The sequence below is a fragment of the Ictidomys tridecemlineatus genome, chromosome 6 (genome assembly GCF_052094955.1).
Source record: "Ictidomys tridecemlineatus isolate mIctTri1 chromosome 6, mIctTri1.hap1, whole genome shotgun sequence".
Classification (NCBI taxonomy): Eukaryota; Metazoa; Chordata; class Mammalia; order Rodentia; family Sciuridae; genus Ictidomys; species Ictidomys tridecemlineatus.
The window spans coordinates 46,784,824-46,800,634 of record NC_135482.1 but is presented as its reverse complement, the minus strand read 5'-3'; the positions used below and the strand labels follow the sequence as shown (position 1 = coordinate 46,800,634).

The 15,811-nt window shown below is 37.2% G+C and overlaps 1 protein-coding gene across 8 annotated transcripts in view; it reads right to left on the bottom strand.

Moving 5' to 3' along the window:
* Nucleotides 1–15,811, bottom strand: part of Il26 (interleukin 26) — a 63,314-nt gene that overhangs the window by 25,851 nt on the left and 21,652 nt on the right. For 6 of the 8 annotated variants that reach the window (XR_013440498.1, XR_013440495.1, XR_013440499.1 and 3 more), the window contains exon 6: nt 14,173–14,250. The exons of 1 other annotated variant lie outside the window; for it this stretch is intronic. The gene's annotated coding sequence lies outside the window, so the exon portion shown is untranslated. Of the gene's footprint in view, nt 1–10,975; nt 14,251–15,811 lie in introns of those variants that run through there. One more of the 8 variants, XR_013440497.1, reaches the window with a different exon arrangement.

The window sequence follows — 15,811 nt, the reverse complement described above, 5'->3', positions numbered from 1 at the left end:
CCAAGATCTTTCCCTCTTCAAGGCCCTTGCCCTTGCTATTTCCTCTGCCTAGGATGCTCTTTCTCTAGCAACTTATATGCCTATCTCAATTTTTATCTCTCAAGTTTCAGCTCAAATATCAATGTCATTACATCTTAGAAATTTATCCTGAGCACCCAATTTAAAATAACCCTTGCATACTCACTCACCAGTCATTTCCTTTTTATATTACCTTGATAATTTCCTTGATAGTACTTATCACATTTTGAAATTACCTATTTTGTTGTTTGCTTGTTTTCTGCTTCCCGATTAGATTGTAAGTACCTTAAGGGTAGGATTATTGTCTATTTTAGTAGCTCTTCCCCTGTATTAGAAAAGTATCAAACATTCAATAAACAATAAATATATGTTGGATGAATAAATGATTTGTTGAAAATAAGCAAATAACTAAGAAAAAATCAATATCAGAGAACCTAAGTTAGCTAATCAATTGAATACTGTTTCAAACTAAAACCCTAGACAAAGTGAAGTATCCAGATTCCCTCAATGGAATTGAGGCATACTGAGAATAACTCAGAGTATTCAAAGATGTTCCCTTGAGTTGGCCTATAGATGTTTGTTCTCTAATGAAATTCAGAATTTCCAGAGTAGTGGAGTCATCATGTGCCCAGATCTAAGCAATAGATGGTACCTAAATATAGTGCTTGAATACTCTCCCATCATGTCACCAGTTCTAGTCTATGTAGGGACAGTGTACAAGTTAATGTGCATTGCTTTCTCCAATTTTTATTCTTTGGGAAGTACATGAAATTGCAGGTCTCTGTAAGATTAAAATGCATGGACATCTGAACTCCTCAAAGAAAGTTAGTACATTAGGATAGGAATGAGCAAGAGAAAGAATCAACACATGAACATGGCGTAAATCCTGTTCTCTTTATCCTTACAAATATTATTGAGTGAGATTTAGGGGAAGGTGAACTATAATCAAACTTTCTTTTCGATTTACTCCCAGGAGACTTACCTCAGTCCAAAATTGAGAACATCTTACATAAAACTTGGGTTTCTGACTTGGGGATGATGACAGATTCATGGTCTTGAAAAAGCAACGTGTCTCTGGCTTCCTGTTCTAAGAATTCCTTTCCTATGACCACAAGGTAGCTCGACAACTTTGTCACCATCATGGCAGATGGGACAACTTTAGTAAGTTCTACAGGTGATGCTTGCATAGTAAGTTATAAGCGTCACCCAGGTTGCCAAATAGTTGTGTATTGTGAGCCAGTCCCATCAGATAATATAGAAATTAGTGGATATAAATTCTACCAGCTTCTTGAAGCCCTCAATGTAAATTAGATTATTGTTTGAATTCTTAACTTTCTCATAATATTAGAACTATTCACCCATGCCCCTTTGCTATATCATAGCCATCATATGTGGCAGTTTATTTTCTGAACCAGTGCTGTTGCAATTGTTAACTAAGTGGATTTACCAATGAAATGTTAACAGACTTTAGGCAACAAAAGTTTAAAATGTGCTGCCAGATTTGGCTTGACCTCTTGTACTTCTTCCATACCATGAGAAGGGCATGCCCTAAGTTGCTATTGATTGCAGAATGAAAGCTGTGGGGCACACACCTGAAACAGCACAAGCAGCTGGAAGCCTATATCAGAACAACTCAGCTGACCCATGAATTGATTTAAGACACTGAGATTGGGGTTGTTAAGTAGATTATCATAGTCATATTAATCCTCTCAGTGCAGAAGTTGAAAGACCAAAGCTCAGTTAAATGATTTATTCCTCTGTCCCCTTCATTATTTGACTTTCCATTTTGTTTGCTTAAGTGCTAAAGATTTCATCTACATCAGCAACACATTATGATGAACAAAACTTCAGTCAATGAAAATTTATCAATTATTCGGAGTCTAACTAATGCAAACTATAAAATTCCAGTGAGGAAGACACATGTCTTTTTACCTTTGGGAACTATTACTGTTTTTACCATGAGGGAAAAGTCCTGATAATGAACCTATACTATCCTTGATTTACCTGTTCAAGGGATTTATGTGGTAGCATCATAACAGTTTCCCACTCTTATTCCAATAATTTCAAAGCAATGTTCATTAAAGTTCTTTTAAGAACCATGTAAAGAGTTGATGTTTTGTATCCATTTCAGACAACTGCTATCTAAAATTGAAATCCATCTATGTTCCCCAGTACTCTTCTCCAGAACACTGCTTCTGCAGTCTTTGCCAATGGAAGGAACTTGTTTTCACTACTCAAATTACTTCTGAGAATAGTCCTTTATCTCTTCTTTTTATTTAGAGACAGGGTCTCACTAATTTGCTTAGAGCCTCACTAAGTTGCTAATCCTCCTGTCTAAGAAGTTCAAATTACTTCTTAGAAGCAGCTTCCAAACTATCTATTATAGGTTATGTTTTGGCCCTAATTCTTTACTCTACATTTTATCGATTCCCTTTGTCATTTGACTTTACAGTTCCTCCCAGGAAGTGGACAGAAATATTTCTCAACTCCCTGTCTTTGAATTGGGCTTGCGTTGTCCAATCAAAGAAGGAGGATGTGACAATTTGACAGATCAGAGCTTAGGATTTGAGAGTTCTGGTCTTAAGAAGACTCACATGCCTTCACTCACTCCCTTAGGTGCTAGGAAAGGAATTAAAAATGGTGGAGCAGAACCAAGCCATGATAAACAATGCTATCTAGATAAGCCAGACCTTGGCCAGTGGACCCCCCGAAGGCCTGCAGACATGAGGGCTAAATGAGTACTTAAATTGTATGAGGCAAATATTTGGTGGAAATATGTTATGCAGGATTCTGTTCCTATAACAAATGGATATACTTCCCTGTCTGCTTTCTTCTTCTTCCTCTTCTTCCTCCACCTCTTCTTCCTCCTCCTCCTCTTCTTTTTTTTTTTTTTTTTTTTTTTTTGGTACTGAAGATTGAAACCAGGGATGTTTCACCACTAAGCCACATCCCCAGTCCTTTATCTATTCTTTTTATTTAGAGACAGAGTCTCACTAATTTGCTTAGGGCCTCACTAAGTTGCTGATCCTCCTGTCTCAGCTTCCTAAGCCACTGGGATTACTGGCATGCGCCATGGCACCTGGCACTATCTGCTTTTTGGAGCAAAAAAATTCTTTTAGGTCTATAACATTTATCTGTTATACCACTTTTTACACCTACTTATTGATAAGACCCCTTAATATATTAAAGATCTTAAAATTCTGTCACAATTTTTAAATGAATCTTTTTCCCAGTATCTTACCTTTTACATTTGTTTAAGGTAATTTATAATACAATTTTTTAAATTTGACTAAATAAAACCTATTGACCTATTCTTCTGTTATTGCCTACTATTTTTGTATTTACAAAGTTGATCAGCAACCTAACATCAGTAAATTGTTTATCTGTATTTTGACTGGAACATCTTTATTCATATATTTAGTTCTTCTGTTTAAATATGGAAAGTTTTCTACAGTTATACATTTGTACATTACTGCTATTCCAGTCAAGGGCAGAAAAGTTCTTGACAATATCTACATTTCTTAGATTTTGTATTTGAGAACATGGAGATAGAACTCAAATGACACATTCTATCCAGCTATGATATTAACAAGATACAAGATTATGTGCTGGAAATTTTAAATCAGGAGTCATGAGAACAAAAACTGTCTAGTTATTTGTGAAATTGCACAAATTTGTCCTTTTACTCTTTATAAGTCTGTTTTGGCTCTTCTAGTAACATTGTTTTTGTAAGGCAAAGGCCTAATGTGGAAGCCTAATATTGTTAACTACTCTTTCTGCCTTCGGCAACCATTTAAGGAAACAAAATTCCCCAAAAGGCAGCTTCAGCAGAAATCACAAATCTTTTGGGATAAGGAAAAAATATTGATTACCAAAATATTTCTAGGGGCAGATTATATTTCAGTCAAGAATACACTCAATGGACTGGGGTTGTGGCTCAGTGCTAGAGCACTTGCCTCACATGTGTGGGGCACTGGGTTTGGTCCTCAGCACCACATAAATAAATAAAATAAAGATACTGTGTCCATCTACAACAAAATATTTTTTTAAGAAGCTATTAAAAAAATACATTCATAAAAGTCAAGCCTAGGATAATCAAGATCAAGTCAGAACCTCAGTGACTCTGGATAAGACAAGTTGAATTCTTTGAACTGTGTATTTGCCTTCAACATCATCTAAGTTCCAGGAATTCAGGAGACTCCTATTTCAGGAACCAAGTGATGACAAAAGAGTCTCCTTTCTGGAGCTTCTTTCATTAAAAAAAGTAAAAAATAAAAATCATTGTTTAAGCCAGAAATTGTTGAAAACCTACAATGTTCCAGACACTGAGAAACCTGAGAATACAACCATGTACAAAGTCTCTGATGTCATGTAGCTTATAGTCCTGGATGAGGAAGGATGGATAGTGATTAAATAAATGTACAAATGAATATGATTAAGTTGGTATTTAATTAGTATTTACAGAGTGACTCCTGTGTGCCTGATCCAACTCTTAATGCTGGTGATACTAGTCAGGCAAAAACCCCTACACCTCAGAGCTTAATTCTAGTGCAGGAAAGATAGGTAGATGACAGATGATGATCATGAACATGAGGATGGTGATCATGATGATGATAGATAATAGATATTAAAATCCTAGGAAAAAAAATGAAAAACAGATATTTGAGAGCATTTAACAAACAAACCCAATTAAATTGGTAATGTTCCAAATGGCTTAGTAATGTGGTTAAAAGGGTAAACACTGGAGCCAGAATGCCAGAATGCTCATACCAGGTCCTAGTCGGCTACTGTGTGATCTTGTGCACTTTTCTTAAATTTTCTGTGCTCTGATTTCCTCATCCGTAAAATAGGTAAAATAGTATTATTGTGTGTATTATACAGGTTAATAACTGTAAAGTGCATAATATGTGCCTAGAATATATATAGTATATATTTCTCATAGTATACACCATGAGAAGAGTTTTTTAAAGCATTAAATTGAGAGACAAATATGTGTAATACAAAAGGCACAGAATGTATGAGTTCTGTGTTGCTTACACACACCAATAAAGACATGCCAGTTATTTACAAACCACCATTCATTTGGATTGTCAAAGTCCACGTTCTATATTTTGACTCTGACCCTTACAGATTTTCCTGGAAAGATGGTGGAAGACTAAGAGTTTAGAGCCTGAAGAACAAGGATGGTGCTGCAAAGGGAGTTTGAACCAGAACACATGATACCCTGGAAACCCAGGCCAGAATGGGGTTAGAAGAGCAAGGTGTCTGGGTTGCACAATATAAGAAGACACTCTCTAGGTCAGACAAGCACCATTTACACAATGCTAAGAGTGAGTGTTTCCTTAAAATTTGTACCCTAAGTACTTCATTGGCTCCTCCTAGAGCAAGCCCTGCTGGAAGCCACCTTATGGAGCTTGCTTATCATAACAGAGACAATGGAAAACCAGGGAAGGTTTTGAATGATGAGGTGTCACATTCCACAACTAAACACTCAGGGTCACTCCAGGTGAACTGGGCTGCACGAAATAATCACACAGAGACAGAGAAATATCTTTTTCTTTGGGTCCTGTGATGGCTCCTCCGACCTTAGGGGGTCCATGGAAAGAGAGAGAGAGGGAAAGGGAGAGGGCACGTGCTGAACCCTTTTTGGGGGGAGATGCCATTCAAATGAGGCAAGGGATCAGGTTTCAGGGGGTTTAATCTAGCTTTATGATATCTGCTGTCAGCAGATTGACTGACATGTAGGGAGGCCATGCCCATCTCGAGCTGTGGGGGATCATGGCAGAGCAAATGAAAAGACCAGAGCGAGGCCCTCCCAAACAGAGGGAAACCTCAGTTCCATCTGCTTTGTGCATTCAGTGCTCATAGTTCACACACATACAGCCCAGGGCTGGCTTGCCACATCTCCACATTCTCATCACTCAAGGCTAAGGAGCTCTAGGTTCCTAAGTGGCAGCTCCCGACAATGAGGAATGTTGGCTTTGTGACAGCATTTGCTCCTGTTATCCAGATAAGTAAAAAGTCCGATAAGAAGATCCAGTGTTGATAGAAGAGGGAGGTCACAAGAAGCAGTTTCTATCTGGGAATTCAAACCATTCACTGCCTAAGAGCGTTCTGGAATCCTGTCAACTTACCAAAATGTTCTCCAGTGGGCTCACAACTAGCCCTTAGAGACTATATAGACAAAAAGTCCTGTCTTATACAGGACTTTCTGTAGCCCAAGATTCATGGCACTATCTGGGACTCCAGCACCTAAACCAGAAATGGTCCTGTGCAGTTTTGAAACCTAATCTTGGCACTTAGACACTGCTGAAGCATCATCATTCTTAAAAGGGAGGGCAATAATGTGAAAAGGACAACAAAAGAGCCTCTAAAAATAACTCAGAATCATAATAATTGTGTATAGGTCCCCAAATTCATGTCTGAGAACTAAAATTTAGACTGTATAGCTAGTAGGATTGGGGTTGTAAATCATAGAAAATTCTATACAGCTTGTCTTATAAAAATGAAGGGATTAGGGCTGGGGATGTGGCTCAAGCGGTAACGTGCTCACCTGGCATGCGCAGGGCACTGGGTTCAATCCTCAGCACCACATAAAAATAAAATAAAGATGTTGTGTCTACAGAAACTAAAAAATAAATATTAAAAAATTTTCTCTCTCTTAAATTTTTTTTTTAAAAGAAGGGATTAATTATACTACTCAAAGAAGACTTAGGGCAGGTTTGGGTTATTCTTTAATTTAGAACTCAACTCCACTTCTTTATGATTCCTGAACTTTAATGTCCTTATATTGGCTTTTTTCCTAAGTCAGATTTTCTCGTGGTAATGAGATGACACCAACAGTAACTCATCGTTATCATTTGGATCTTAAATGCCCCCCTCCCAACAGACATGTTTTGAAGATTTGGTCACCAGCCTATGACATATTTGAAGGTAGTAGAATTTTCAGGAGGTAGATCTAACAGAAGAAGTTAGGTCATTGGTTATGTGCCCTTGAAGAAAACATGGAGACCCCATCACCTCTTCCCTTTCTCTTTGATTCCCAGGCGCCATGAGTCTTTGTTCCATCATGCACTCCCCACCATGATGTTCAGCCTTGCTAAAGGCCCAAGAGCAGTGAAGCTAGTCAACCATGAACTGAAAACTCTGGATCCTTAAGTCAAAATAAATCTTTACTTCTTTTAAGGTGTTTATCTTAGATATTTTGTCACAGCAACAGAATGCTGACCAAAACACTCATAATGTAATCTTTCTTATTCACCTCAGGAGATAATACTCCTTCCTTTAGTTACCGATAAAACATATTTAGGGGCTTCAAAATAATAGGATTTCCTTGTAATTAATCCCCATTTCCAGGTTAATTCTGTTGCTCTTCTGTTGCCTCAACCATTCACTGTGACAAGGACATTGACCAATCGTTCTCCTTGCCCTTTGCCACTTCCTATCTACTTTGTATTTCTTTAACTTTGTTCTTTATCTCTGATCATTCCCCTATATATATATACTTATTTACATACTTGTTTGTTGATTTGTTGCCTGTTTTACCAAAAAATGTAAGCTCCATGAGGGTAAAAACTGTTTTGTTCCCTGTGCCTAGAATTGTGCCTGACACAAATAACTATTTGTTGAATGAATTAATTAATTAAAGAAGTATGAGTAGTGAATAGTGATTGAGGAAATAGAAGACAGCCATAGACTACTGTTGCAGGAAAATTAACTTATCAGTAGAAGAACTATAGGTCTGCAGCTGTAGGTTTGAGGCAAAGTTTTTGTTGTTGTTGTTGTTTTGTAAAAGAGACTTTTATTCACATAAAAGTGAGGGTCTATTCAGTTTTTGCTCAAGAAAGAGATCCAGGGAGAGCTTCAAGTGTGAACTGCAGGCTCTTTACCTAATATGATATATTTGGAGGAAAAATGGCTTCCATCTCTTTTTTTAAATATTTTTTTAGTTGTTGATAGACCTTTAATTTTTTTTAATTTACTTATAAAGTGGTGCTGAGAATCAAACCCAGTGCCTCACACATGCCAGGCAAGTGCTCTACCGCTGAGCCACAACCACAGTCCTCCACCTCTTATTTTAAGATGCAAAGCATATCGGTTTCAACCCCTATTTTGTTTTCCTTGACTGACATCTAGAGTTAGGCCAGAAGTACTAACTCTTTTCCAGCTCTTGCTTCATCTCAATTTTATCATTTTCATCGACTGGCATTGCCAAACTATCTTCTGTGAAATAAAGACAAAAGATATTCCTATAGAGCTAAGAATATTCTTGGAACAATCTTCTAGAAACTCCAATTAAATAAAGTTGAACAGTTATTTAAATGCAAAACTTCTCCAATCTCTGAATATCCTAATATACATTATAATACCCCAGATAGAAATTATAGTTTATACCATTTCATATCAGACTTGCTTAATAAAAAGATATTTTTGTAAGTTGAAAACTGTTAACATGGTGAGAAATGCTTAATATTTCATAGAACCAAATGAGAAAAGCTAGTTTTGATCATGTTTGTCTTTTTTTATTTTTTCTTTTAGGAGCAAAGTACACTGTAGTTTTTCTTTAGTGCTTGCTGTTGAGTCCAAGGGATCTATGGACCACATACTCTTTGTTTAGTGTCAACTCCCAGTTACTTGGTCCCATTGTCTCTCTAAGCACTTTAGAACTTCTCAGAGTTTCTTACCCAATTTTTCGTTCAGAAAATTAATTGACCACCACTAGAGAAACAGTTTGTTAAAGAAAGAGAACTTGTTCTAGACAGTTAAGAAATTATTTCTGTCATTTATTAAGTCATTAAGTTACTTAGATACTTTCTGGAGAAAAAAAAAACAAGATAATTCCAAAATATATATATATATACACTCTTCTAAGGTACAGATTTAATCTACTTTATAATAATTGTGTGATACTACTGAAAATGTTTAATCTTCCCTAGCTTCAGTTCCAATATTCACTTAAATTACACAAATATAAAATCAATAACATATTTGCTGCCATTGTGAGGATCTGTTAGGCCTTTGCAAAAATATCAGCTCATTATTGAGCCTTTTCCTGACCATATTCTTTAAAGAGCAAATCACTGCCACCTGCTTCTTCCCTCCCACCTCCAGCTTGTTTATATTCCCCCCCTTTTTTAATATCCCCCTCATTCCACCCACCCTACCCCCACCCACCCCTGTCTTTATCAGTGCTGGGGATTGAATCCATGGCCTTGCACAGGCTACACAGCTCCCAGATCATTCATTCTTCTTGACATTTGCCATCCTGACATGCTTTATATTTACATCCTTATTTGTTTATTGTTAGAACAGAACCTGACACATAATAAGGTAGTCTTTGTTGACTAAATGATTTTTTTAAAACACAATGGGATCAAACTTGTGAAAATAATTGGAAAGCTGCATTAGAATAATTGGCAAAATTGAAAATAATATTAATAAAATTAAGCATATTATAAAAGCTCAAAATATTTATATAGCCAATCTTCAATATTACTGAGAAGTTAACTGAAAGATAATACTCATCATGGGCTGCAGTAGCTGCAGAATACTCTATAGAGCAGAGGAAACTGGGAAGAAAATAAAGAATATAATTTGAAGTTAAAAAAAAGTGTAAAGGACAAGACAGCATCTACAAGGACATGAAAATAGAAATAAGCTTTTATTATATGAGGAGCACTTATTTTTTTAAAAAATGGACTGGTCTGAAAGGAAGCATACATGCCAAAGTCAAATGAGAGATGGATTTGTAAACTCGTTCAATCACTTCTAGTTAGGAGGTATGACAGTAGAGACCCGATGAAGGACTGACTCTCTGAAAGTCAGACTAATAAATTAGTAACTGTTAATGCCATTTTGTGGGGTTACTTTATGGATTAACAAAATCATGCACCTGAAGTGCTCCATTAGCCATTTCACCATAGGATAATATACATCTGTATCATTATCCAGCTGGGGACTGTTGTGGTGAAAGCAGCATATTAGACTATGCACATTTAATCAGGGGCCACAGCCAATATATTTCTGAAGATCACATAGAGCGTCAGAATTTAGAAAGCACTGTTGTGGGGAAAATGGAAAAGTCATAAAATAGATTAAGCACACCAAGATCCAGACCTGTTTCATTCTTTAAGAACAGAAACTGCTAGAAATAAGTTATAAATTCAGCCTTTCCAAGATGGGACCCAGACTAAAAAATAAAAATTCTGAAATGAATGAAATATTCTTCCATTACCTCATTTAGAAATTGCTGAATGGAAAATTATAAGTGACTAAAAAAAACAATAAGTAGCTGTCTATAAGACCCAATGTCTACTGGGAATATATAGAGAATGCGAACCTATGTCATGACCCTCCAAGCACTCTCTGCCTCTTGCTAGTTAATGGCAAAAATAATTTTTCTCAAAATATCTCTTATTATGAAAATTATTCCTTTCATCCTCAAAAAAATTGATCATGCCTCTTTTCATTCTCAAAAAGTTGTCAAAACCTTTGCAACATGTAACAAATAATGCGTAATTAATTCATTCATTTGACCTTGTTTGAGCCCCAACTATGTTCCAGGCTGTTAAAAAAAAAATGTTGACAATACAAAGATCAAGACTTACTCTCTACTCTCAAGGAGCTTCTGACTTAGTTAGAGATTCAGACAAGGGAGTCAAAGGTTGTAATACAGTGTGATAAGTGGTAGATCACAAGTATTCAGCAGGAATCATGCCAGGAAGAGGGATCTAAAGAAGGACTCCAAATGCACCAGGAATGGGGTTGAGAACATGGCAGGGGGCCACAATGAACAGATATGTAGAGTCATAAACAATATAAACCAGACCTCTGTTCTCATGAAGCATGCATGTTAGTGGAAGCAGAGGGGAGTGGGGGATGATGATAAATGAGTGCCGTAGTCCGGCTGGGCTGCCTAAGTCCGGCTGAGCAAAATAACTGAGAGGTGACAAGCAACTTGAAGGTTGAAGCAGGAACTACTTTATTGCGAGTGAACTCAGCAGGAACAGAGAACTCAAAGTAGCGGGCACCCAAGGTAGCAGGAGCCGCATCATTACGGGACAGCAGAGGTATATATACCCAACTAATTACACACAGCTTAACTTAATTAACATCATCTAGATACAGCAGTCAGTCATTAAAGAATCCTCATCATCTTAATGGCTCGCTGGCGTTACTTCACAAACCACTCCTCCTGATTTCAACAAAGGCCGCTGGATGAGGAATTTATAGTCACTCTCTGTACCATCTCAGCAACTTTTCTGTAAATATGAAATTCCTCCAAAATTGAAAATTTATTTAAAAATAAGAAAGGGTTGGGGATGTGGCTCAGGGGTAGGGGCAATCTGCCAGGCGCCTTCTTGACTTGGTTGTGGCCCTCAACAAATGAGAAAGCCAGCAAATAGACAAGATAATGGGGGAGGGGGTAGAGTATTGGGAATGGAACTCAGAAGATCTACCACAGAGCTACACCCCCCAGGCCTAAACATGATAACTTCATAGAGTGGAGATAATATGAAGGAAGTAAGCAAGGAGATTTTATTAGAGTTACTAGGGGTAACTGAGGAGCCTTATTTAGCTGGACTGAGAACATCATCTCTAATGAGGGTACACTGGAGCTGAGGCCTGAATGAAAAGAGACAACTGTGCAAAGAGAAGTAGCAAGCACAAGTGCTCACGACAGAATTAAACTTGCATGTCTCAGAAACAGAAAGGTCCGAAAAAAAGATGAGGTCAGAGAGGAAGGGTGGGCAGTTCATGGATTATTATTATTACCTGACAAATAGCCAACAGGCAGAATTATTTTAAGGCCTTTCTTAGCCACATAATAATAAGGTTTATCCTCAGTGTAAGAGAAGCCATGAAAAAGTATCAAACAGGAAGGTACATGCTTGATTTTTATTTTTTTAATTCTCTCTGGAAGCTGTGATTAAGCTGGATTAGGGGGAAGAGCTGAGTGGAGACTGAGACTGAGTCGTGTTAAAAGTTATGCAATGTCCAGGTAACAAATGGCACTGACACACACCAGGGAGACTTGGGAAGTGTTTGGGAGGTGGAATGAAAGGAAGTGCCAATTAATTTGATTTGGGATATGAAGGAAAAGAAGAAATCAAGGACCTTGGCTATTGACCCTAGCAATTGAGTAGGCAGCGTTTATCATGTAACAATATTAACATATGCTTATAAAATGTTTATTACATGCCAGTCAAGACTCCAACCACTTCACATATATTACCTCATTTAATCCTCACAACCACTGTGCCATCACCCTTATTATACAGATGACAGAAGAGAAGGATAGAGAGATCAAGTTCACTAGACTAAGCTGCACTCTGGATTTGAACCCAAGCTTTATTGGCTACATATTCTGTGTGCTTAAATATCAGTCTTGTCTTACCAAGTTTCTATCAACCATAGGATGAACTGATGTTAGAAGGAGAAGCAAAATTTCTGTTTTTGAAATTATTCTTGAAAAGCCTAACATGGAAATTTCACTGCTGAATATGTGAATGTGGAACTCAAGGAAAAGGTCAATCTTGGAGACATTAATCCACTGCTAGTTTTAAAGCCATGAAGCCACATTGGATAAAACTAAAGCAATAGAGGAATAGAAACTAGAAGAGGCCCAAGAGCTAGCCCTGTGTCCTACAATTTATAGAGTTCAGGTACAAAACAAATTCACTTTTGAGTCCAAGAAGCAACATTCAAGCGAGAAAGAAAAAATCCTAGGAGAGTGTAGATTCCAAGAAACTGGATGATGAACACATTGGCTTGATTCTCAGCCAGTTTCTGTCCTCATGGTAACAACATAGTCACAGTGGTTTCAGTCTAAATTCCTCCAAGTTTCAGGTTCACAGAAAGATAGACTCTTTTCCCAGGGCCCATTGACATAACCTGGGACTCATCTGGGCTTTTTTGGGTTGTGGGTGCAGCCCTGACTCCTGTACCACCCCTTGTGACTAGGAAACTGTAGGATAGATCCCATGCATAACATCCAGACGAAAAGCTGAAATTCCACCATCCAGAATACATTTTACTTTGTAGGAAATTATCACCAGAATTTTAAAAACTGTCATAACTAAAAATTACCAGAGGAATCTGAATTATGTGAAGAGAATGCTTTCTCACTAATTCCAAAGAATGTCAATAGATCATTTTATTAGGCAAGAGGTAGAAATACTTGAGCTGTCCATTTCTAACCCCCAAGTATGCTTCCTCAGGCTAAGCCACTCTAAGCCTAGTCTAAAAGGACTCCATCATAAAGGATACGGGTAAATGGAAAGTAGAAAGTCATCAGAGCCTCATTTTGAATAAACTTTGGAAACCATTCTGTTTAGAGGAAATGTGACCACAGGTTGGGAAGCTATTTCACCCACTCCTTGAAAGAGTTTCTAGCCTTGTCATAGAGGGTAAGATTAGGAATCAGCCATGACTGGGATCTTCAGTACTCTTAGTCACAGAGGTCTCTGAGTTCTTTCCCCTTTTCCCTGAACATACCATTTATACATTTATTTATTTCACAGAAATTTATTTATTCATGTAATACACTGCTCGGATTCTTTAGATACAGCACTGAACAAAACATATGAAAATCTCTCGTGTCAAGAAAACTGAGAGAAAATAGGTGATGTCAAGTAAAAAGAAAATATAGGGGGGATCATGAAATCGATTTCCATGCATGTATGAGTTTGTCGGATGAGCCCCAACTGCTAGGTATAACTATAAATAAATAAGAAAAAATAGAAATGCTAAAGGGAGTCCTTATAGCTAAAATGAAATGCCAATGAATAGTAGCTTGAAGCTATGTGAATAAGTAAAGGAATATGTAAATAATTAAGAGGGTGTTTTAGAAAGAGGTAAGTGTTACACAAAGAGAAGAAAAGCATGTGGAATGTCATGGTGGGAAGTCTGCAATTTTAAAGAGGATGGGCAGCTCTCTTCAATACCTTTTTCTACCTTTCTTTAAGAAGAATTTATTTATTTATATCAACTACCCCTGTTTATGAAGAATTTTTCCTCATTAGTTAAAAATATAAAACCAGTGATACATGGAGGTATTTAATATAGAGGAGGCTCTGAAGTCAACATCGCACCAGTCCTGGTCCTTAAAGGCTGCTGTGAGTTCATTCTGGGGAAGTGGGGCTATCCACTTACCTCAAATCAGCTGGGATTGTCATTTCCTGTTTTGGGGTGTGGGGAGCAGAGGGAGTCAGGAGAAGCTTCAGCCAGGACCTAAATACACAAGTAAGGAAGAGGCTGGTTAAACCTGTGGGATTCTCAGTCTCCTCTCTACCTCCCCGGCCTTGAAACACCAGAGGAGAAGAGAGCTGGGGTAGAGCACCTTCAGTGTAGGCCAGAGGAGGCTGGAGGGAGATGTCCTCATAGCAATCTCATGCTGAGGGATGTTGACCTTTTAGGAGTGGAGAGGAAGCACAATGTGCTTTTCCAGGGTATGTTCCTCTTTATTAAATTACTTGAAATGTTAAAACCAAATAAAATGTACCATTTGTTTTTACGTTTAAGAAAGATTGCTAAGTTATTATTAAATAAATGACTCATGGGACATTTGGAAGTTAATATTAGAAAAAAAGAAAATACAAATGGAGTGTGTGTGTGTGTGTGTGTGTGTGTGTGTGTGTAAAGATGATCAGTTTAATACATTTTAAGAGTAATGCAAATTAAAACAATGCAATATCATTTTCAACCACCAGGCTCGCAAAAAAATTTCAACTATTGAGAATATTCAGTGACAGCAAGAATGTGGGGGATATTAGTAAAAAAAAATACATTAAGTCAAAATAGCTAGTTTAGAGGTTCAAATAAATGGTACGATACCACTTTTGTTTCTAAAAAATGTAAAGACACTACATACATAAATATTTTTATTTTTGTTGGTAAAAACAGAAATATTGTGAGGTCCCAGCAAACTGTTACAGTAGCTTACTTAGAAAATTAGAGTTGGAAAGGCAGGAAAATTCTATTTTGGCCTTATATACCTTGATGTTATTTCTGTTTTGCAGCAAGCACATGTTATTTGTTGTAATTTATAAAACCCCAATATAATATAAAAGAGAAAAACAAGAGTATAACTATAAGAGAGTATGGCCCCAAGACCCCAACAAAGACTCATTAAAAACAGTTGGGAGTATGTTTGGAAGAGAATAAAATCTATCTGTTGAAAGCACCCAAAACCATGGCATTTGACAATACATGGAAAGGACTAGAGATATTTAGCCTAGAGAAGGCCTTTTTGTGGGAGGAGATGATGAAACTGGGATGGAAATAAGAGATAAGAGAAATGATGGCTGTCTGTAAGTGTTTAACGTGTGGCTGGATTACCTTTTATCTTTACTCTTCCTCTTTTGCATAGCATGGAATTCTCAATTTTTATCTGGATGCATGACTGCCCCAAAAGCCTACAGTTTCCTCATTCTTTGCAACTCAGTGCAACTATGTGCCTAAGTTCTGGCCTTGGTCTGTTATGACTCACATGGTGTATATAATTTCCAGCTTATTCTTTTAAAAGGATGGGTGAAGGCCTCCTCTTCCTCATGAGACCTCCAACTAATACTCCTATTCTGTGGAAATGGGGCCTATGTCAATAGATCATATTGAAGAAGACAGATTTCAAAGTAATATAAATAATTTTATAATAGGCCAGATTATTTAGAGACAAGAAGGGTCTTGCAGGGGGTATTTAGTCTCTCCTAATTGTAACTGACCAAGCATATGCCAGATAGGGACAGTGTTATATAAAAAAAATACTGATATAAGGTGCCAGGTTGCACAATAT